The 24,965-nt window shown below is 42.0% G+C and overlaps 1 protein-coding gene across 2 annotated transcripts in view; it reads left to right on the plus strand.

Annotated features, from left to right (window-relative positions):
- The window catches only part of SERTAD2 (SERTA domain containing 2), a 114,869-nt gene that overhangs the window by 82,673 nt on the left and 7,231 nt on the right, over positions 1-24,965 (plus strand). Inside the window, exon 1 of one of the 2 annotated variants that reach the window (XM_059407786.1) lies at positions 13,448-13,788. The exons of the other annotated variant lie outside the window; for it this stretch is intronic. The gene's annotated coding sequence lies outside the window, so the exon portion shown is untranslated. Of the gene's footprint in view, positions 1-13,447; positions 13,789-24,965 lie in introns of those variants that run through there. 2 annotated transcript variants of the gene reach the window in all.

Genomic DNA, 24,965 nt, shown 5'->3' on the forward strand with positions numbered 1-24,965 from the left:
TTTAAGCTTCAGAATAGAAACTGTTGCATTTTCTGATCTACCTCACAGTAAGAAGTTAGTTGCAAGGTTAACTTCCTCGGAGAGAAGAAGGCAAGGACACCAGCTAAAGGAAAAGAAAGGTTTAATTGCTCTGCAAAGGCCCAGACATGCTCTGAAAAGTAAAGATTTCAGGCTTAATGTGCATGGAACAAAAGGCCGTTGTGAACTGTGTACAAGAGTTGGTGAGAGTTTGTATTCTGCCCCTTTTTTCTGTGGGAGTTATTTCCTGTTGTTGACTAGAGTTCTTTATTTAGAACCACCTAGCTTCAGAATGCCTGCTAGCACGCAGAAAAGTGTGTATTTAAAACATAGGCTTATTTCAAGACAATCTCTGAGAAAAAGTCACATTACCCATGCACTGAGACAACATCATGTTCCCAGAGGTCCAGAGAGCATATGGGCTTTATTTCTGTCCCTATATCAAGAGACACAAAATCAGAAGGAATAAAAATGCATTCAGTGTAGCAGCCAGTGGTCACCGCAACACCAAGTGAAAGAAATTTATTTCATGGGTAGATGTGTTTCCATTGTTTTAAACATACACAATTTCACTTTTTAGTGCTAAATGCTTTATTTGGCATATATTAAGGAAGTTACAAGCCTCATATTTTGTGAGGAAGCTTTTATCGTTTCTAGCATGACAGAAGTTAACCTGGCAAGTGAGAAATACACCCCAAACATGGGCTTTATACCAATTATTCTCTTATACCTGATCTGTCAGCTGGGCTTCCTATTAAGAACTTCAGGTTACTATAGTGGTATCATTGGATTTTAAAGTCTGCTATTAAGAGAGAAAGAAGGACAGTGTATCAAAATGAGTGAAAGGCGTAAGTTCTTACTGAAATAATGGGAGATAAATAAATACATCAAATGTGAATACTGCCCAGTGCTTTAGATATTAGATAGATATTAAATATTTTAGGTGTTTTTTAGATATTAGATACTAGATATTAGATAATAGATACTGGAAATTGCAGGAAAAAACCTAGGAAATTCTATTTCACAGGAACCATAAGGAAGAAAGAAAAGAAGTTTTATTGTTTTAACCTGATGAAATCTAAATCAATAAATTTAAATTTATCCCAAAATACTTACTTGCTTTCATTTTTTTTTTAAAAGATTTTATATATTTATTTGACAGACAGAAATCACAGGTAGGCAGAGAGGCAGGCAGAGAGAGAGGAGGAAGCAGGCTCCCCACCGAACAGAGAGCCCGACTCGGGGCTCGATCCCAGAATCCCGGGATCATGACCCTAGCTGAAGACAGAGGCCTTAAACCACTGAACCACCCAGGTGCCCCGCTTTTCATGTTTTTAAAAAAGAAATTAAACATTATGAGTAAAAGAGAAGCCACCTGTATGTCTATCCCTGATTCCATTTCCTTCCTCTCTTTGCCAGAGGTAACCACTTTCCTATATATTTTTTATCTCTAATGTTTTTCTATAATAGCATACCTTGTTTGTAAACAATGTATAGCAGTATTTTGCATGTTTTAAAAGATTTTGTATAATGATATTATACTGTACATATATTTTTTTAAAGATTTTATTTATTTATTTGAGAGAAAATGAGTAAGAGAGAGCATGGGAGAGGAGAAGGTCAGAGGGAGAAGCAGACTCCCCAAAGAGCTGGAGCCCGATGAGGGACTCGATCCTGGAAGTCCGGGATCATGACCTGAGCCGAAGGCAGTCGCTCCACCAACTGAGCCACCCAGGCACCCTATACTGTACATATTTAACAGCTTGCTTTGTTTTAGTCAACATTTGTGTTTTTAAGATGTAGCCATGTTGATTTATGGTACCTTTAGTACTTCTTAAGCACTATACTTTCCAAGTCTATCAATTTATTCTCATCTTGATGAATGTTAAGGTGTTTCCAATGTTTTAGCTATTATAAGCAAAGCTGATACAAACATTCTTCTATGTCTCCATGGGGGATAAAAGCAAGAATTTCTCTAGATTCTAGGTTTAGCTCTTCTCATTCAGAATTCCTACAGAGAATTAAGCCCCAGTACCCTAAGGCATCCATTATATGTAATGAATTAACTTCAGTCTTATAGGTCTAGAGTGGTTCCAGTGTAGGGCTGGAGCTAGAAACTGATACCAGCTCCTGGCAGCGATTGTGTGAATCTTTCTAACTCTTGAGTTCAATTGGGCAGCTTGAAATCAGCTGTGCTAAGGGTATTTACACCACAGAAATCAACAAATGCTACAAATAAAGGCTTCTTTCCCTATCTACCTAGCCAGTTGTTAACTATTGACCAGCACACTACCGGTTTTTAACTTCATTCCATCCGTGGGTGAATTGAGGAGCCATTTTCTGTAGGGCTTATTTTTTTTTAAATTTTTTATAAACATATATTTTTATCCCCAGGGGTACAGGTCTGAATCACCAGGTTTACACACTTCACAGCACTCACCAAAGCACATACCCTCCCCAATGTCCATAACCCCACCCCCCTTCTCCCAATCCCTCTCCCCCCAGCAACCCTCAGTTTGTTTTGTGAGATTAAGAGTCACTTATGGTTTGTCTCCCTCCCAATCCCATCTTGTTGCATTGATTCTTCTCCTACCCACTTAAGCCCCCATGTTGCATCACCACTTCCTCATATCAGGGAGATCATATGATAGTTGTCTTTCTCTGCTTGACTTATTTTGCTAAGCATGGTACGCTCTAGTTCCATCCATGTTGTCGCAAATGGCAAGATTTCATTTCTTTTGATGGCTGCATAGTATTCCGTTGTGTATATATACCACATCTTCTTGATCCATTCATCTGTTGATGGACATCTAGGTTCTTTCCATAGTTTGGCTATTGTGGACATTGCTGCTATAAACATTCGGGTGCATGTGCCCCTTTGGATCACTACGTTTGTATCTTTAGGGTAAATAACCAGTAGTGCAATTGCTGGGTAATAGGACAGTTCTATTTTCAACATTTTGTAGGGCTTATTTTTTCATGGAACCCCTTTAAGAAAGACTGCATGTCTACGGGCAGGGTGTATGCATCTCCCATGTTACCAGATAATGCCAGCTCATCTTCAAAATGGTCAACCTGATAGCTGTGAATGGTCTTTTTATAATTTGCATTTTTCTTTTTTTTAAAAGATTTTATTTATTTATTTGACACAGAAAGAGAGAGAGATCACAAGTAGGCAGAGAGGCAGGCAGAAAGAGAGGGGAAAACAGGCTCCCCACTGAGCAGAGAGCCCGTTGCAGGGCTCGATCCCAGGACCCTGAGCTCATGACCCTGAGATCATGACCTGAGCCGAAGGCAGAGGCTTAAACCACTGAGTCACCTAGGTGCCCCTTAATTTGCATTTTTCTTACTACTGATGAGGTTGAGTGTCTTTTCATATGTTTATCAGACATGTAAGTTTCCTGTTTAACTCATTTTTCTCTTGGGTTTATAGGACTTCTACAAAATTTACTCTGAATACTAATCTTGTGTTGATTATATGAATCACATATATCATTCCACAGTCTTAGCTTGCCTTTCTTTTGTTTAATAGATGTTTAATTTTAATGTAATCAAATTATCCATCTTTTTCTTTATGGTTTCTGCATTGGGTGTCTTGGTTCTGAACCGTCGAAGTCTCGGCAGGAAGCAGAATTCCATGAGACTATTAATAAAGGGACATTTTATAGAGATGTGACAAAAGTGGAGGCATGGAAGACCAGCAACAAGCTGTTCCTGTCTTTAGGTTTATAGGGGAAAGGGGGAGGAAATGGTCTTGCTTGAATTTGTGAGAGTTGACACCCTGGAGAAGGAGCCGTCCACAGAAGCTATGGGTATGCAGGGATGGATACTGCCATGACAGGGTCTCAAAGCAGGAAGGATCAGGATAAAACACCCCACCCTCTTTCCTCTCTGACTGACTGGTCTCCTTCTGGTGCCTTGCTTTCACTGAATCCAGCTGGCAACTAGTTGGCAAAAGAGCTTACTTCCTAGGGGGTCAGCATTTCAAGGCACACAGCAAAGCAGAGGCAAGTAGAGAAGGTAGAGAAGGAGTCTTAGGAATCAAACAATAATTTTATATTCCCTATCCTGAAGCCATAAACATATTCTCCTGTATTCTCTCCTTAAAAGTTTTAAATTTATGTTTTACATATTTGGATTTAGTCCACCTGAAATTTTTTGGAGGAATATTAGGTACTTAATTTTATTTTATTTTTCTTGAAGTTAACCAGGTGACCATTAAGCCATTTATTGAATAACCTGTTCTTTCCCACCGATCTGTAATAGCACCTCTGCAGTATTTTATACTTTCGTATATGTGTGTGACTATTTCTGTATTGTCGATTCTGTTCTCTTGATTTACTTATCTATCCCTATGACACAACATTCTCTTTTAATTACTAGAATTTTTTTTTAAAGATTTTATTTATTTATTTGTCAGAGAGAGAGAGAGATCAAGAGCGAGCACAGGTAGAGTGGCAGGCAGAGTCAGAGGGAGAAGCAGGCTCCCCGCGGAGCAAGGAGCCCGATGTGGGACTCCATCCCAGGACGCTGGGATCATGACCTGAGCCGAAGGCAGCTGCTTAACCAACTGAGCCACCCAGGCGTCCCTAATTACTAGAAATATATAATAAGCCTTGATATCTGACAGGACACATCTCGCATTTTGTCCTTTAAGCTTTTTTAGCTATCTTTCCACCCTTTGCTATTCCAGATGATTTCTGGGTTTGCTTACCAAGTTCTGTGAAAAAAAAAAAAAATTGGGATTTAAATTGGAATTGTTTGATGAGTTGAGGAGTGAGAGAAGTGATATTTATTTTGTCTTAAGATTTCTTATTTATTAGCGAGAATGAGAGCGAGCACAAGCATGGGGGAAGGGTGGGCGGTGGGCGGGGGGAAGAAGCAGACTCCGCACTGAGCAGGGAGCTGGATATGGGGTTGAATCCCAGGACTCTGAGATCATGACCTGAGCTAAGGCAGACACTTAACCTACTGAGCCACCCAAGCACCCTGAGAAATGCTATTTATAAAGTATTAAATATTCTTGTCCATAAATGATATCATTTCCCCATTAATTCTGTTCTTTTCATATGATGAACTTTCAGAAAGCTTTCTATTTTCTCACTTTTCATTTTTGGCCAAATGAGAAAATAGTAATTCTGGAGTATTTATCTTTACAGCTGTTGTTATCACTAGAACTAAAAGTATGATGTCTAACAGTTCTAAAGTGGTAATAAATGAGAGTAGATTGAACATGAACATCTGATTCATTAAAATTTTGTCAACCTTTTTGTAATTTGGGCCTTAATTTCTTAAGTAACGTTAAAAGGAAGTATAAATACTGTTGAAATTACCTGTATTATTCCCACAAAAGGTAGTTTTCTGCATCCCCAGTGTGGACTGTGCTGCTCTGTGTATAATGAGGCCAAAGGAATCACTACAGTCAAAATCAGGGAATCTTGCCCTTTTTCAGTGAGTTTTTTTATATAATGTGACTCTTTCACACTTATGTTTTCTTTTAAAAGAATCATCTTTAGGAATGATTAACTCTCTGCATTGTGTGAGCAAACTCAAATTCATAGCATGTACATTGATTTGTAACAGAACAGCACAGCAGTGGGCGTTTATGATAGAAACGATATTCTCGCGCTCTCCTTTCTAAATTTGGTGTCACAGATTCAACTTCTGTTTTTAAAAAGGGAAGTTACATATAGCTCATTCACACTATTATTTTCTCCTTAAAAGCCAGTTTCTCTGATAATTGCCCATTTAAGGAGTTTCATATAATTCAAGACTTCTCTGAGAAAACAGCTTGAAACATGTCTTACTTAGCAAGATCAAATTTTTCATTCAATATTTAAAGTATATATCTAATGTGTTAGTGTTTATCTGGAATGCTTGCTTTAGTTCTTCTTACTTGACCTCACTCTGCATTTCTGAAGTTTTAAATATTAATAACTTTCCACTTAAAATTTAACCTTTTTGGGGCACCTGGGTAGCTCAGTGGGTTAAAGCCTCTGCCTTCGGCTCAGGTCTTGGTCTCAGGGTCCTGGGATTGAGCCCCACATCAGGCTCTCTGCTCAGCAGGGAGCCCACTTCTTTCTCTCTCTCTGCCTGCCTCTCTGCCTACTTGTGATCTCTGTCTGTCAAATAAATAAACAAAATCTTAAAAAAAAACAAAACCTTTTTTCAATTTAAAGCAAGGGACTCGTAGAATTAGACAGTTGGATAACTTTTAAAAAATATTTATTCTTGTTTATTCTGACAACAGGTCTTTTTAAAAAATAGTTCTCCATTGGTGATTAAAAGAAAAGTCTATACCATTTTACGTAGGTGTAACCTGTTTTCCAGAAAATCCAATAAAAATCCAAAGTGGCAAACAAGCTGATGCATTTTTAGTTGTATACAATGTTTACATTGTAACTGGTTCTCTGGCCACATTATTTTCTAATGATACCTCATAACCTGAACTTAGAGGCTTTTCTTGGGCATCTATACACACAGCTTAAAGCTTTGCATTTTTTTTAAACTTCTCAAAGTAGAATTTTTACAGCTGAGACTTCAAAAATGACTTAAATATATTATTTACAATTTCCAAATCACCATAGTTCACTTAACTGACTTCTTTACTCATATGTGATTTAAAGATATACAATCCTAGTTTCTACAGGAGATATGAGGCTATTATAGCAGAAAATATAATTTAGTTGAGCCAGTTTTATAAATGCTTGATTTTGACAGTTAAAAAACAGCTGGCAGGGACGCCTGGGTGGCTCAGTTGGTTAAGCAGCTGCCTTCGGCTCAGGTCATGATCCCAGCGTCCTGGGATCGAGTCCCACATCGGGCTCCTTGCTCCGCAGGGAGCCTGCTTCTCCCTCTGACTCTGCCTGCCATTCTGTCTGCCTGTGCTCCCTCTCGCTCGCTCTCTCTCTAACAAATAAAAAAAAAAAATAATAAATAAATAAACCTAAGGAAAAAAAAAACAGCTGGCATTAGAGTAATACTTTAAAAAAATTATTTTTCCTGTCATCATTTTGCCAAATGTCCCTGGAAGTTAATATTAGTTGATGATATTCATAACATATTTGATTATTGGCATACTTTTAAATTCCATGACCATGAGAACATGAAGGTGCCAGTAATAAGTGGTCATTTGTACCATTCAGGTAATCAGCTGAAGATTTGGGTAGGCAAGTCTTCATCACCAACCCACTCCATAATTACCAAATGCTGCTGTGGTTTTAAATATCATTTGACCAAGACTTTTAATTCTTAAGGTAGGAAGAGAAAATCTTTATAAAGAAGTATAGAATAATGGAATTATGGCAATAATTTATCTGCAAGGTTATTCCCCCAGTAGTGAGATTGTATAGATTAATAGTACTATGTGAGTGCCCATTAGTCTTTGTACCATTAAACCCAATTGGTATATTTTAGAATTGCTGAAAAGCAGTTTTAAGGACAATATTGTATTGCTTAAAGTGATCCCTCTAATTATGAAGGTTCCCAAATACTGCTTAAAAATACATGTGTATGTTTATTTATATGTGTACACACACACACAGAGCTTAGTGAAAGGGTAGTGAGAGGAAAACATTAGCAGGAAAGATTAACCCCTTGAGTTTATGAAGCTGGTACAAACTTTTCAGCATTCTTTAAATTATTCATTCAGTGAAAACTCACAAATACCAACTGTGTCAGGTGCTGTTCTAGAGGTTAAAGACAAAGTGATAAACAAGAAGGCCAGTTTTGTGAACCATATCAGAAATGAGTGAGGGGTCTGAAGGGCACATTGAGTTTTCTTTTTTATTGTATGGGTTATTAATTCTGTGGGCTAAAATAGGATGCTAACAAAGCCAAGGACAGGCAGATTTGGAGTTCTTTGTGTAAGAAACAGAATTGTTATTTCAGAACCCTAGTATAAGGTCAAAGCAAAATGGTGTCAGGATCCTGGCCCAGCACTACCCTCCTAGTGGCCTCTACATGTCAGCTTTGTACCTCCTGCCTATAAACCGTCCTCCCTGCTTAAGAAGTTCATACTCTTCTCAGGACCCTCAGTTTCATCTTCTCTGGCTTCCACAATTTCCCTGAATGTTAGAAATCTCACAGCCTCCAGACCTTCTCTGTCTTTGAGAGTCAGCTTGATAAAGGAGTTCAGTTGGCAGGTCCATCTCCAAGCCTTTGTTTCCTCTTCTATAAGATGTGAGGAGTCCCTGTCCTGCCTATGGCACAGGGAAGACGCTATGAAGAGTGAACCTGTAAATTTACACAAAAATGCCTTGTAAACCATCCTGCTTCTCTCCAAACATTGGGGGAGGGATGGGGTGGGCTTCAGATTTCCCAGATAGGTTACTTGAACCATAATGGGTAACAGATCCAGGAGAATATGGATTGCTGGCTCAAATCTGTCTTCTGGATACAAAAATAATTCCAAGAACATATCCTATTGAATAGAGTATATTATCATTATTTGCATTTCTCTTTTCTCTTAGAAATGTGTGAACGTGAAGTTGGTTTTATATTATTCCAGTTTGAGCCGATTATTTCATTTGAGCCCCAAACTCCAAGTTCTACATTGGAATCACTTTTTTATAGACTCCTAGCTCTGGGAAGGGGCTATGGAAATCTCTGAGCCTGAGTGTCTCCTTTTGAAGGCGAAAGTAGACCCTGTGATGCCAGGGGCCTGATTCAGCCTCACTACTGGCTCTGGCTGAGAAACTAGACCCAAAATCTCCTGACCAAGCTGCTTTTTCCCCCAGAACCAGAGCTGACCCTAAATCTGTGACATAGAGGATTAAGAAACCAAAAAGTCAACAATTAATCATAGTTGAGTGATTTATTTGTACAAGATTTTTGTACTCCTACACCAGGAATCATCATCTCCTCAGGCTGGTTCCCCAGGACAAGGAAGGCCTGGAGGCCATGCAATTTCTAGCATTTATGGATGTTTTTGGTGGATGCCAGTAGTGCCAAGTATCTGGAGAAGAGTATGAACTCCTCAAGAAGGGAGGCTGGTTTATATGCAAGTAGTGCAGAGTCCACATGCAGGGGCCCCTGGGAAGGCAGTGCTGTGAGGGGAACTGGGGATAAGGAGATAGGCTTGCAAGAAGCCACTGCCAGTCTCTAGCGGAGCAGCAGCCAGCAAGAAGGGAACACTGGAGCTGTTACCAGGAAGGGCCTCCACTTTCCAGCTGAGAAAAGGGGGAGACCAAAAGCTGGAGTCTTTAAAGGGCTGCTTCAAATTGGACCTCACGGTTTATCTGAAGATGTTAATGGAGAAGAGTAGCAAATGGAATAGGAAGGACACTGATGCCCAACAGAAGCTATCTTTTCTAGTGATGGTTAGAAGGGACTAATCAACAATGTTAGAGTGAAAAATGTTTTTATTTTTTATTTTCTTAAAGATTTTATTTTATTTATTTATTTGACAGACAGAGATCACAGGTAGGCAGAGAGGCAGGCGGAGAGAGAGGAAGGGAAGCAGGCTCCCAGCCAAGCAGAGAGCCTGATGTGGGGCTCGATCCCAGGACCCTGGGATCACAACCTGAGCCAAAGGCAGAGGCTTCAACCCGCTGAGCCACCCAGGTGCCCCCAAAAATGTTTTTAAAAGCATTTTCTTCAAATATTATCTGTATGATCTTGTCCCAAATTAGGACTTAAATATTGTCAGATTTTTAAAAGAGAAGAAGGCGTATCTCTCACAGAACAGCCCTCTAAGGGGCTGTCGAGGCAAAGCCGGCCAATAATAATTAGGGAAGCTATGCAAAAGCAGCCCTTCCCTGGAGTTGAAGTTCTGCTTGTGTGAACTGTGACCTCAGGGAGAAAGGGGGAAAACCTGACAAAGTAGGTAGAGGAACAGCTGGAGAGCAGTCTGCAGAAGATGTGTTAGCATGCTCCAGTGCTACAAGGAAGTTTTCGGTTGCCCGTGGCTGCAAATACCATTTGTGCCATCTTCGTGAGAGAGTTGCGTTGTCCCAATCATGTGTCCAGTATCAACTCCTTGGGAATCAGTTAGGTGATGTGACTTCCAGAACTTTATTTTGAAGTTAATGGTTTTAAGTTATCAGCGAATGGGAAGTCCAGGTTCAGTAAGGATGTCTGTATTTTCCATGAAAAGATGATTGAGCCCAGCTGGCTGCCTACAATATGTTTCAAGAACTGAAATATTTTTTGTTTTTGTTTTTTTAAAAGATTTTATTTATTTGGCAGGCAGAGATCACAAGTAGGCAGAGAAGCAGGCAGAGAGAGAGGGAGGGGGAAGCAGGCTCCCTGCCTAGCAGAGAGGCCGATGCGGGGCTAGATCCCAGGACCCTGGGATCAGGACCTGAGCCACAGGCAGAGGCTTTAACCCACTGAGCCACCCAGGTGCCCCTGAAATGTTTATTTTATTTGATTTTATTTTTTTTGCTGTTAAGACCAGTATTTCCAGGGGGCACCTGGGTGGCTCAGTGGGTTAAGCTGCTGCCTTCAGCTCAGGTCATGATCTCAGGGTCCTGGGATCGAGTCCCACATCGGGTTCTCTGCTCAGCAGGGCGCCTGCTTTCCTTCCTCTCTCTCTGCCTGCCTCTCTGCTTACTTGTGATCTCTCTCTGTCAAATAAATAAATAAAATCTTAAAAAAGAAAAAGAAAAAGAAAAAGAAAAAGTGATATTTAAAACTGTTTCAAAGTCTTTGTTTCTCAGTTTATATGGCCAGCTTGGCCTGGTGTCATTTCTTGGGTATACGCTAATTTAAGTGCTAAAAGTGGCCTTCAGTTAGCAAAGTTGTCTAGTAGTTTGCAAGATGTGGAGGCCCAGAAACTTTCAAAGAGAAGCAGTGAAATACAAACTAGTATCCAGAATACAATGTTGAGAAGTACTTTTCTGAAACTAAACTAATGAGTATTTTTGCAAATTACCATCACCATTCTATACTTAAAAAAACCATGTTTGTTTTCTCCCTAAATAGATAATGTGCCCAATAGTTAAATGTGGATGCCTGGCCTGATTTCTTATATGTGAAAGTGAGAAGGAGAAACTCTAAATCCTGAGGGTAGGATTATTTTAAATGGGCTTTTAAATGTCCCAAGAAGTGAAATGAAAACCACACTTATATTTTCACGAAACATTTCTTGTTCATTTGCTAGGAATGAACAATGATATATATATATATATATATATATATATATATATATATATTTTTATTTTTTTTTTTTTTGTCATGCCACTGCATACCAAAGGGGGTGGACTTCAAAAGCTCACGGAGGGCTTTTCCTTATCTTTGTGGAGTTGGGTTCCCAGTGACAGGCAGGGGTTGCTGGCGGGCTTATGGGGGCTCAGCCTGGGGGAGGGGTGGTTAACCACCTTGTGTGGGACCACATTATGAACTGCCACTTCATGCTTTGATGAAAGATACCAGAATCTAAAAGTGGGGGAAGAGGAACTCTTATATACTATGTACACTCTTACGAGGCTACTACCTTCAAAAGTGTGGAAAGGTAAAAAAAAAACCTTTTCCCTCGAAAACTCAGGTTGCTCTCCTAAGAAGTCCGACCTTTCCTGAACAACCGGCCTTAGCAGAATCTCAGGTCCACTCTGGAGACACAAAAGTTGTCACTTTTGTGCAGGAACACTGCATTTGGTAATCCATTTGCTCGAAAATATCCAAGTATCACAAAAATCCTGTAAGTCTAACTCATTGCTAACTTCAATTCATGAATAACAGTTTAAATTCACTTTAGATTCAACAGAGTCTCTGGCCTTTGCTACAAAGATATCACAGGAAGAGATTATTGCAGCTTCTATTTCAATGGCTTTTCCTTAAAGTGAGCGCTGAAAGTATAAGTGAGTGGGTGGTTAGGAAACTGTTAGTAGTTAATGTTGTCTCTAAAAGGCAGAACTCTGGAAATGAAAAATATCTTGGCTTTGCAGCAAAATGTTTGAATGCTGTGCCACCCAGGCGCAGACAGCAGGACCTGCAGAGGGCCCTGAGCACTACTTCCATGATGTGTAATTTGGAGCGCCACTATAAAACTTTCCAGAGATATCCACAAATAATTAGCTTTTGGCATCGGTTATACTTAAAGAAAAATCTATAAGATTTTAATTATACTGAGGGTGAAGTACATACCTTTTTTATTCTCCTTCAAGATAAAACAAGAAACAGTCTTCTCTAGCAACATTTTACCCCAGCTTTAATTTCAATAGGATCATCAGTTTGATTGATAACAAATCATTACAGAAGAGTTGAATAGGTCTAAACTTGTCTTGATGTTAACGACTTATAATCACCTTTATGTTAGGTCTTAAAGCTTTATTATCCTTAAATATAACCAGTACAGTGAACCATTAAACGCCAGATATCTGAGATATTGATTGGGGTGGCAGCCAAAATTTTATGGTGCCTGAATTACTTTTTTAACATCTTTACACTGAACGCGCATGTAATTTTTAAAATAATCATTAATTTTCTAGGGGAGCTGTCTTCTTTTCTCTCACCACTTAGGCATACACACCTCTCCCAATTAGTATGAATTTCCCTGCTACCTGTAAGTAGTTCGAAGCCGATGCCTTTCTAAGGAGAGGGGAAAGGTTATCCGCAGGAAGCTTCTGGGCAGAGGACGGGGCCTCTGACCCTCCTGCGTCTCCAAGCTTGGCTTCCCTACCTGCGTGGGCTCTGCCAGCGCGGGAGGCCGGCTGCCGGCTCTGCACCGCGTCGCGGCGGGCCACGAAGAATGAAACTCGGCTCCGTCCTACTCCGAAAGTACTGTTGACTTGGTGACCCATTTCGAGTGTTGGGCCGAGGCCGCCGCGCCCAAGGGGCATTTTCTGGGCCCGGTTCCTGCTGGAGCCCCCGTCCTACCATTGGAACATCTCTGCAGGCCACTGGTGCGTCCGGAGACGGGGGCGTCTGGGAGTGTCCCAGCTGTGGACGCTGCTGGCCCCCGCTCTCCCGGGACTCCAGTCTCGAAAGCCGCGCAGGCAGCGTGGACGCGGTGCCTCGGGGTCGAATTTTTGCCCCTCACCTCCTATCTTCCCCCTCCCCCGCGGGACCCTGCCCGCCCTGCTGACCGGCCCCAAGTTGCCGAATAGCTTAGATGCTTGTCATATTTGCGGTCGCGCGACTCAGCGGGCTGTGCGCGCGCTGCACTCGCCGCCGCCTTTGTCACCAGCCGCCCGGTCATTTGCATGAGTATTTTCTGGAGTGTGAGGGATTATTGGTGGTTAGTTGTGGTCCCCTGGCCGGAGTGTCTCTTCCCCTCTCGCCATCTCCTTAAGCCTTTCCTTAAGAGAAAATAAAGGGCGCGCCGGCTGGAGAGGGAGCCGTGGGCGGCGCTGCCACCAGACGTCTCCCGTGCTCTGCCTGCCCCTTCCTGCTCCTGCGGCGGCCGGGGCCCGGCTCGGCATTTATCTCGCCTCCCGGGACCGCCGGGGGAGGGGGCGGGGCCGGGGAGGGGCGGGGCCTGCTGAGCCCGGGGCCCGGAGCTCGCGGGAGGCTCGCTGGCCGCACGTCACTCCTGCACAGCGAGTGCTGGAGGACGAGCTGCCGCTCGCTCGGTCAGGGCGCCCCCTCCGCCCGCCTCCCGCTTCCTCCTCCGCTGCCTGCCGCCGCCGCCGCCGCCTCCACCATTGTATAATGCTCCGAGCGCGCCGGCAGAGGACTGCGGAGTCTTAGCTTGGGTCTCGCCTCCTGCCCGCTCCCCGGCGCCACCCTCGGGCCCCCGGAGCGGGGACTCCGCATGGAGAGGGAGTAGCTTGAGGAGTGGGCAGAAACCCCTCCTGATGCGTTAGTTCCCAGGTGGAGCTGCATGTGGTAAGTTCTCCCGGCGCCAGGCTGGAGGGGATCCTCGGATGCGCCGGGCTCCCGATGGGTGGTGGGCGGCCCTGGGACCCGGCCAGGGCTGGGAGAGCCCGGAGGGCGGAGGCGGGGCCCGGGCGGCCGCGAGGGTCGGGGGCGCCTCGGCTAGACGGACCTGGCCTGGTGCAGGTACCTGGAGGAGCGCTCCCTTCCACTGCTTCCCGGCCCTGCACCCTTAGACCCCCGGGGCGAGGGCCGGGAACCCCCCCTCGCCCCCCTCCCGCCACCAGCGTACGCGGGCAGACCTGCTGGGGGAAGGGCAGGGGACGGGCAGTCACGGACCCGGGTCAGGAGGGGGTCGGGAGCTAACCGGAGCCCAGCTAACCGGGCGGAGGGAGCTTGGAGCTGTCGCTTTTACAGCTGAGATGTGTGTTCGTGTTGTGGCCGTTGTGTTGTTGTGAACGTAAGAGACTTCTTTTTTTAAGGCTCGGATTGCTGGAGTAAGGGCTGCTTCACTTTTGGGTTCCGTGACCGAGTCTGCATCCAACTTGCTATAGTGTGTTTCTGTGAGTTTCTCTGTGTTTTCAGCTTGAAAACATCCCTCTCTACCCTCCTCTCACCCGTGACAAGTGAATTGATTTTGAATATATGTGTGTATTAAACTTAACGTCCAATTGGCTTTTAAGTTAGAAATCTACAAGTCATCTTGGTGGTAACCGCCTATGACCGAAAGGGAGGGGGCCAGGGGAGCCAGCTGTCCCTGGCCCTGGACTTTGTACCATTAAGACAGAGGGTGCCTCAGAGGGCCATTGGATCTAGAGAAAATCATAAGTTCTAATTTTTATTCTTGGCCATCAGTTAGCTTACCTTTAGCAGAAGTTGCGGTAATAGATTGAGATGGGAGAAGTGTTTTGGGTTTAGTCTTAAAGTTCACAAAAAGATTAGGTATAGTTTGTCTTAGAATAACTTTCTGCTTTCAAACTGGGGAGTTTCAGGATGTTTTGAGTGGTAGAAAGTAAGTTTTTAGATGGGGAAGGGCAACCCGCAGGGTGAGACACACAGCCTCCGGAGATAGCAGTTTTTATTTGAATTGAATTGGGCAGCCCCAGTCAGTCTTAAGGAAGACAGTAAGTGTTTTCAAGCTTTGTTCTTGAAATATGCTTTTTGATTTCCCAATATATGTTAAGAAATGTCCATAATGTGTGTAAGGAACCTAGAAGTTGTAGTAGCAGCCAATAGGATCCCTGAGGCCTCAAGTGTTCAAAGTAGCATTTTATAATTGGGGTCTAGTCTCTGACAAGATTGAAGTGGGCTCTTGGCCCCACTCAACCCCTGGAAGACGGTCCACCTGAGAGCCTCTTCATTGTTTTGCTTTGGGGGGGGGGTGAAGGGGATAGTTGCTCAGCTAACCAGAAGGCATGCCTCACTCTAGGAGCTCCTCCCATTGCTCCCACTTTTTATAGCAGTCTATTCTGATTTGAGCAAGGGAGGGTGTGCTGCGAGGGTGAAAATACTCATCGCAAGACCCAGCTTCTGGCCTGAGCAAGAATAGCTTGTTCATGGATCTCTGCTTTCCTGTTAAGTTTATCAGTTTCTTTGCAGGAGAAAAAGAGAGACCTGTATTAGAAAGTTTTCTTTTAGCCTCATTGATCTACTTAGAGGAATTCTATGTTAATGTAAAGTTGTTTATGTTGTTCATCAAGTTTGGGAGCCCTGAAAATAATTTTTGCCCCCCACCCATAACCATGTTGCTGTCAGGTAAGAAATCTGATAAAATGGATTTGATATATTTTTTTTCTTTTTTGACACTCAGTCTGTTCCTTGCTTTATTACAACAGGTAGGAGAGAGGATTCACATTTTATAAAACCAACTAAGTATACAACAAGAGGTGTCCTAAGGAACTGTGTTATTGTCAGGCAAGTGTCACAGCTTCTTAGGTAATAGCTGCTCAGGCTTGTTTCCCTTTAGGAACCAAGAGAAGGATATTAATTCAGATTTTGAAATTCTTTAGGCTCCTGTTTACTGAACTGTCCCCGTTGGGAGTGTTTTTAGTGAGAAATTGAAATCTAAATTTTATCCAGTTGCCACACACTGAATTATTAATAATGAGCATAGAAAAGAGTAAAAATTTTGCTAATTTAAAACTCCCTCAAATTTATGTAGCAACTGACATTTTTGGCATCCACTATTTTAAATAATGCTCCAGTGGCAGAATAAAAGTAGTTTACTTTAGAAAGACATACACAAAACATAAAAAAGGTAGGGGGGAGGTAAAAAATATAGACAGATGCATAAAGGTTTTTTTTTTTTTTTTTCTGAAGTGGCATACTACAAATGATCAGTATCAAATTATATTACAAGGCTACTCTGTCAAAATATTTCACACTTTAACTCAGAAAGGTAAAAGCTACAACAGAAACTTTTGAGTTTGTTTTTTTGCTGCAGTTTCTTGTTAAAGAACAATAGTAAGAGCATGGCACTTTATTTTATATTTCATTTACATCAGAAAAATCAGGATCACTGTCAGTATTATATGTAGATTAAAAACATAGTATTTAGTAATATGAACTTTAATTCACTTGTAGAATTGTTTTAAAATTTTGTTGCTACAGAAATTTCATATTTATTGTGATGGCATATCCTGTAGGAGATGGCTCTGGTTGAAGTAGTTTATTGGCTAAGGACAGAAAGAGAAAGAGGTCTCTTTGATCACTGAGTCCAAAGATCACATATATGCTAAAGGCACCAAAGAGCAAGCTTCAGTTTTAAGTGAAAAGTGGCCTTACGGGAAGGGTAATGCCTACCTTCATAGGTTTTTCCATTAATTAATACAGACCAACAGAACATACAATATTCTCCAGCCACTTGCGTATGCGTAAACCATAATTTTCTACCTACTGTTGATATCGTTACTTAAACCAATGATAGAAACCCATAAGCTAGGACTCCTGATTAGAAAGTATGTGGATATTTAATTTAGTTTTAATATTCTCGAAGGAAACAGCTACTAACCAAAGGTGGCGTGTCTTTAAAAAAAAAAAAATTGTCTCCAATGGCCAGTGCAGTTGGTATGAAAAGCAAACTTCTGCCCTCTGTGCAGATGCTGGGAAACCCTGTGAACAGAACTGTCCCCTGGAGCGCCCATCACTCATTGTGTGGAGCAGTGTCTTTCTCCATGAGCACTGTGTGGCAGTTCATTCTTTGTATGAATCTGTGAATGGCATATGTCAGGCCAATAAGACGACATTCCTATTCTGGGTAATAAATAGATGCCTTGTGTTTTTTTTTCTTTTTCTTTCTTTCTTTCTTTTTTTTCCCTTGAAGATCATGAGACAAACAAAACATGCTTGGCTGTCTAAAAATTTTCATTGAAACACAAATAAAAATTTCAAAATAAAAACATCCCAAAATTTTTTGAAAATGTATGACTTTTAACAGGGCAAAACAACTGCTTATTATCTAAACGAAGCACTTCAGACAGACAATGCAAACTCCCTTTTGGAAATCTGCTCTCTTCGTGGTCAGAGGGCTCCAAAAGCTGGAAAAGCTCATTTGTCTCCTCTCAAGGTCTTCTGTCCCCCATCTGCACTTAATTGGAAATACCTGCCGGGATTCACTGACACAAATATCACAGTTTGATTTATTTTCGAAACCCGGGATCATGGAAGCTGTGTTCTGTACCCATGGCCGCTCTCAGTTTAGAATGGAGTCAGCATCTGCTGGCCTGGCTAGCCTCCCCTTACCCTTGCACGCTGGCTGTGTGTGCAGCTCAGGCCCTGCCTCTGAGCAGGGATGGCAGAAGGGGGGTGAGTGTGCCGGGCGTGGCACCGCCCGAGTGGAGTGAGCTGTGCTGATGCGTGGGGTGGGGGCTGGAGGGAGGGGAGTGGAGGGCAGAGCTGGAGCCACGTCGCAACTGCTACAGCAGGTCTGACTAGTTTAGGTGCCCAGAGGCAGCTTTGTTTCTCTAGTGACTCCAGGTAGCAGCAAACCTAAGTTCTTAAAACTAATTCATGTCTAAATTACTATCTTTCTGTCTCTTTGCAGAAACTATAACTTTGCACAGTGCCTGGTTCAGAGGCTTTTGCTTTAACCGTCTTCATAGGTGGTTAACTGACCAGAAGCCCCTAAACCAAGCATTTTTTGTGGTTCTAGGGAGTTCCATGTAGAAGAGTGAAGGGGAAGGGATTCGGGCGCATCTTACGTATGAACACGCATGTTTGTAGTGGGCTGTGTGAATCTGTGGAACAAAAGGAAAAAGAACGACCTGAATGTGGCTTGGTCAGAAAGTTACATGCGGATATGCTCCTTGCTGCAAACGAACCTTTAACTCCTCGCTCTCCTCTCCTGGCTAGCTGCTTATCAACCCATGGCACGCTGCAGCTCCTGGGGCTTCCAGCAGAGCTGCCAGAGCACCCCACCCTGGTGTTTAGACGTGTTGCCCGTGTTGCCCGAGTTAAAGTCAGGGAATCTGAAAGTCCCAAGGTCATCTCTCCACCAGAACAGGTTTGCATAAAATTCTAGCCACACAAGTGAGATAATGACGTGGCAACTGTTTTAAACCGATCCTCTCTGCGTGGTTATCCCATTTTATAATAACACATGATACAGATTTGCTTTTCAGATTTGTCTCTTTTTTGGAGGAGGGAACCTCCATATACATGTATGTGTACTTCTCTGCCTTTCCTGCTGCTCCATATACATGTATGTGTACTTCTCTGCCTTTCCTGCTGCCAGAGAGAAGTGAGGGATTTGAATTCTGTGGTTTGCAGCTGAAGAAGACATTTTTGGTTGCCTCTCTGCTTGTCATGAACTTGGTGATGGTCTCTTCTGAGTAGTTTTTAAAACAGGCTGTTTTTTTTTTTAATTTTTTATTTTTTATAAACATATATTTTTATCCCCAGGGGTACAGGTCTGTGAATCACCAGGTTTACACACTTCACAGCACTCACCAAAGCACATACCCTCCCCAATGTCCATAATCCCACCCCCTTCTCCCAAACCCCCTCCCCCCAGCAACCCTCAGTTTGTTTTGTGAGATTAAGAGTCACTTATGGTTTGTCTAAAACAGCCTGTTTTTTTAAAAAATATTTTTTACCACACCCAGAAATGGAAAATAAGATAGATTTCATCTGATGATGATTTTTAGTGGTCTAATGGTAGCTGACTTACAAAGTCAAAGTGTGGATTCTTCAGGTGGCACCTGCCTTCTTGCTTCTGAGACTCCTGAAGATAGGCAGGGTGAATGGAATGTTAGGGGTAGCAAATGTGGTAGGCTGGAGGCAGGCTCTCCTTAGGGATCATCGAAGAGCTTTGAAATGTTGAGAGGTTGGTTCCTTAGAAAATAAATATTTATCACATTCAGTGAGGTACTCTATTTTTATTGTCTTTGACTAAGTGACTTTGTGTTCCATGGGTCACTAATTGTCAATATGCAGAGGTTCTCAGAAAGAAATACATTTTATCTCAAAGTAGCCCCAAAGTAATTATTTTTAAATATGAATGGCTGGCATATTTTACAAAGTATTATTCACTGCTCTGAAGTTTAGTGTGTTTCCTCATTTTCTTATTTCTACTTTGTGAGTTATTCAAGTATATGATACGAAGTTTAAATTGTCTTTGTAAAACTTTATCACTAGCCTACCTAATTCTTAGGAGTAACTAAAATAAAGATGTTGATTCTGAGTATGGATGGACTGCGATGCACACAGTTGAATAGTTTCCTCCCGTTTATGTGTCTCTTAAGTCTATTTCTGTTATCTTGTACCTTCAGTTTTTATCCTCTCATGTATGTCATGTAGAAATTTCTTTTAAGGAATCCAGATTTAGACCATACAGTACAATGTTCGGTTTTACTCATTAAGTAAATTAAAATAAAATAATAACTAGACTGCATGTAGAAGTTAAGATGAAATGTTTGTTATTTTATGACACGTCTTCTTTAAAATGACTTTTCACAGTATTAAAGCGTTCTGCATTCGACTCAAAGATGAAAAACTACTCATTGCCTTTAAGAAACACTTCTATAAAAATGCTTCCTGATGTAGTATACATACTTAGTTTCCTAGTTTCATTCAGTGGCAGGTAGTTGGCTAAGAATACCTGAAAGGCAACCGTTTGTTTAATTAAAGTTTATTTAATTTTATACATATTCATTCTAACAAATTACATTTGCCTGTTTTAGTGTGACTGTTTTATAGATCTGATGATCCTCTTTGAAAAAAATACAAAGAACTGTCACTTACTTTTGGCAAAGCATTGGGTTTCTGCCCTAAGCCTTTTATTCCCCCTGCCATTGTTTATTACTGGTCTCTAATGTGAGGGGAAAAACAAGGTATCTTTGGGGAAAAGATGCTACAGGAGGGTTGAAACCAGAGTCCCATCCAAGCAATTATAAATACAGGAGAAAAAAATATTTTCATTATGCACGGGAATGGGGGTGGGGCAAGCAAGGCTGGCTATCCTTTACAGGCACATTCTCTGAAGGGAAAGAAAGAAATTAAAATCTAAGAATGTTTTTCTGTAATTGATTTTAAGTCTTTGGATTCAGCATGTTAAAGATGTTCCTGACACCAAGTTAGTATGAATTAGCGTTATAATTTAAATGATTATAAATTATCATAAATAATATGTTTATATTTACAGAGTTTCAAATGGAAAGATTGGTGTTAACAGTTAATTGCTTATGGACATTAGTATATAGAACCTCAACATGGAACCTCAATTTATAATTTGAGTAGAAAAAGTTTCAGCAAGTAGTTACACAGTAACTGGTTTCATTATCTAAGGTTAACTTTGTTACATTTTACAATTAAATGGCTCCTCCCTAGTATCCTTTATGAAGTTTTCCCAAATAACTGCCTGAAGCCATAGCTGTTCAGTGTAGAAGTAGTTTCTTGTTCTTAAGAGGCAGAAGGATTATTGAAGGCTTTTCAATACTGGTAAAATTCTTAATGCTAACATTGAATGAAACTAACTCACTGTGTGGTTGGGAGTCTACTTTAGGACCCTTGCTGGCAATGTTGAACTGTTGGCTTTTCCAGGTCCTCACCTTATGACTTGGGTTTGTATGTTTGTCGTTGTTGTTGTATGTTCTCACTTCAGGAACCCTCCAGGGGCTTTAACCATGGTTTTGGAAACATCAGTGTCACCTATATACAGGCAGCAAACTTTTCTACGTGCAGTATTTTTAGAGCCTGCACCATAGCATAACATAATTCACTTTGGTCTTGGCAAAGCCCTTGGCTTGCTTAGCACTGTTCTGTGTAGACTGGAATTTGGGAAGAATCTCGGAAGTCTGTATACTTTGAGAGATGAATAGGTAGAATTGCAGTAATAATCAGACTTCAGGGGTGCCTTATTGCTCTTCTGCTCCCCCTTGTGGCTGGATGTGATGTGCTGTCTTTCAGAGTTTGAAAGGAGTTGACTTGTACTGGGCATGCTTGTTTACATGGAGCGTTAATATTAGCTTTCTTCTGTGTAAACTAACCTATCAAATTAATAGAATAGTTCTCGCTGAGGGTGTAAATAATTCATTGTGCTTATTTGATTTTTTGAATTCGTAGCATTTTAAACATATGTGTGTGTTTTTAACTTTTTATTATGGAAAATTCCAAACACTTAAAAGTAAAAGAACAGTGTAATGTATCCCCTCATACTTATTATCCAGTTTCAGTAATTGTCAACATTGTGTCAGTTTTGTTTTATCTACAGGGCTAGGTTTTTTCCTAGAGGATTTAAACGTAAATCCAGGCATCATGTATTGATTGTGATTTTGTTAACTTACGTTCAGAATCTGTATATTTCTGCTCAATCTTTTCCTTTAAGGGTGTGGTGCTTTTAGCCAGAATCCTTAGGTAAAATAAAATAATTGTTAGAATTTCCATTGTCTTTGGAAGAAGGGGACTGGTCTCTCACCACCGACATCCCCCCCCTCCCAAGCTTCTTAAGACTTAGACTTAAAATCTAAAATTCCGAGCTGGTAGAGGATCCAGTAAGACAGGATGTTAGAAACATTTTATACTACTTAACAGTTACATTCTAAAAAGCCCCTTTTTCTTTCCAGCTGTTTATTAACAAGGCCATGGTATAGTCCAAAGAAATATTCACCCGAAACATTCTCTCCCAGAATTTAAGTCTGGTTTGCCAACTAAATGCAGTTAGTTGTCCGCGTTTACATTTTCCTTTCCTTTTTCCAAGAGAAAAGACGGTATTTGACAAACCAACAGTGTCTGAAAGGGTCTTCAATTTAATGGAAGCATAGAGGTGAAAATCCTGAGAGGGGAGAGTTAGAGTTTCTTGAAACGTGGACTTTAGAAGACATTCCCAAACAGTGAAAGTTTTTGTTTTTCTTTATTTATATTTTTGGTTGAGTGAGAGGTGGACTTCGTGGCGGGATTTCGGTTTTATCTCTAGGCTTTGGGGCGCTCTCTGGAAGACAGGGAGGATTGTTCCCTGGGTCTCCGTGGCAATGCGGTGTGTGACCAGCGGTGAGCAGCCGGTGCCCCACGGCCCCAAGCCCCCGCGCAGCGGGCAGAGCCAGGAGGAGGCACTGCCGCCAACAGTGGTGTCGGGTTACAGCTGCAGACTAGCGCCCGAGTGCGCCTAACTGGCTTCATCTAGTGACTGGCTTCATAATTACATTGCTGATTTGTTAAGGAAGGCTTTGTCTTACTTACCAATTAGCATGGATGTTACTGCAGGGACTTCATCCTGGATGAGCTTTGCTTGGGTTTTGTTTGTTTGTTTGTTTTATTTTGCTGTTTAAAAAAAATAACCTTTCCCGAGGCACGCAGCTTTAGGGGTTCTGTTACTAACATTCCCCCCCTCCAAGTGTCTTCTGGGAGTCCTTACCCTGTCTGTAAATAAGCAGAGAGGCTTTCTCCCCGTTGGAATTTTGTCCCTGTTTCCGCCATTCCCTGAGGCCAGAGGCAGTCGCTTTGGGGTCTGAAGGCAGCCTTTGGGAGGGCTGATTCCATAGCCCCCACCCCTTTGTACACCCTCCTGTTCTCCCCCCCACCCCCCATGTCACCACCCATCCCTGCACTCGGGTTTCTGGCCCCTCTGCGAGGAGCAGTAAGGCACAGGGCACAGCCGTAGATAGTGAGCCCTTGAAGGACCGGGCTTGTTTCTGTTTGCTGTTTCTATGATCCTGCCCCCTCTCCCCTCACCTACCATGTCCTTTTCAGGGTGGCCTTTTTGTTCTCCCGGTGTGTTTTGTTGTTACTTGTAGGAGGGAGGGTGTTAGAAGGGTAGACATTATCAGAGTTCTGAGTCCTGTGTGTTTTTTAAGGTGTAACATTTTAACAGCATAGAAAGTTGTCTAAGCAAATGTGGCTTCCTCCCATTAAAGTTGGATCAGGCTTTTCCTTCCTGCCTGGGAGTTGCTGTGTGACAATCTGACAGACAGTGGAAGAACCATTTCTCAGAGTTGTGCCCTGTGGCTCTTGGGAGGTGTCCTCTCATGCACAGAAGCTCTCTGTTTGAACCACCTCAAAATACAGGATCCAGAATGCATCTTAAGGCAAGTATATATGGGGTGCGGAGAAGAGAAATGAGAATATTCCGTGTCTCAGAAGTTGTCTCAGAGCCAGTTCTCTGGCTGGCCTCTCTTTGGGTCTTGGAAGTCTGTCACACACACAATAATTGTGCCAGAGACACTCCTTCTTTCTACCACTCCCCCCAAAAGAAACTGAAAGTGTTTTTCCACTTAAAGGGCGGTGGGTTTTGGCAGCACAGGATGTCAAATGGGGAAATAGCCCCTGCTAGCCTTTTCGAAGACACTTGTCACACATTTTCTCTTAGCTTCTTTTTTCTTCAAATAAGCTTGATCCTTGAGGACAAACCATTGTTCTGAATTGTTGGTATCACTGTAAATATCTCATTTTTATGATTTTTAGTGTTAGCATGGGTACTTCTGTGCCCTTCAGCAATCGGTCACATTGGAGGTCACTCTGGAGGATGCAGATGAAAAGATTAGGGATGTGGCTTCTCAAAGCTCCCCTTTGAACGGGGAGCCTTTTTTTGGAGAGCTATTAACTAGTGTTTTTAAAGCATTTTTACTAAAGTACAGTATTATTACAGATATGTACATAGACCCTAAGTATCCAGGCTGGTGACCAGCTCCAGCCGTGCCCACCTCGTAGCCACCCTTCCCTGACTGCAGATACCATGGCTTACCTCTGCCTCGTTAACTGACTTTTAAAACAACATGTCACTTAATTGTGAAGCCTGCTACAATTCCGAGAAGGGAAAACAGTGGATTTCTAGGTGTTTTTTTTTTTGTTTTTTTTTAAAGATTTTATTTATTTATTTGTCAGAGACAGAGGGAGAGAGAACGAGTGAGCACAGGCAGACAGAGAGGCAGGCAGAGGCAGAGGGAGAAGCAGGCTCCCTGCCGAGCAAGGAGCCCGATGTGGGACTCAATCCCAGGACCCTGGGATCATGACCTGAGCCGAAGGCAGCTGCTTAACCAACTGAGCCACCCAGGCATCCCGGATTTCTAGTTTTTATTTACTAGTACAAAAGGAAATTGGAACAGGCTCTTGAAAATGTACACAAGGTATGAACCAGTTGGGCCTTGAGGTGTTTTGAAGTAATGATTTACATCCTTTTTTGACCTATACATAGAAAGCGAGAAAGTCAGCCCTTATGGTGGGCTGAGGAGGCTTCCCATTCAGACCACCACAGGACGCAGTGGTGATGCTGGGTCAGCAGCACTGCCATCTGTGGACCTGTCTGTGGGAGGCCCCAGAGGGCTGTGGAGAAGCCTGCAGGTTTAAGCAATGGGTTGTTGGGGGGAGAATGACGGAAGTAGTATTTAGCGAAAGCAGATTTAATAATCTTAATTTAAATGTAACACTTATTTTTGACAGTTCAAATAGCATCAAAGGAGAGGGTTTTTTTTTTTTTTAATTTAAAACATAGCTTTTAAAAAGTTGAAAAACACCAAGTTAAAGAGAACTTTTGATTTTTTTTTTAAGTTTGCATTTTTCCTTTAATGCTTTAACAATATAAAAGCTATGAAATGTTAGCCTTTTTTTTTTTTTTAAAGATTTTATTTATTTATTTGACAGAGAGAAATCACAAGTAGATGGAGAGGCAGGCAGAGAGAGAGGGGGAAGCAGGCTCCCTGCTGAGCAGAGAGCCCGATGCGGGACTCGATCCCAGGACTCTGAGATCATGACCTGAGCCG

Source organism: Mustela nigripes, chromosome 7 (assembly GCF_022355385.1).
Source record: "Mustela nigripes isolate SB6536 chromosome 7, MUSNIG.SB6536, whole genome shotgun sequence".
NCBI classification, from domain to species: domain Eukaryota; kingdom Metazoa; phylum Chordata; class Mammalia; order Carnivora; family Mustelidae; genus Mustela; species Mustela nigripes.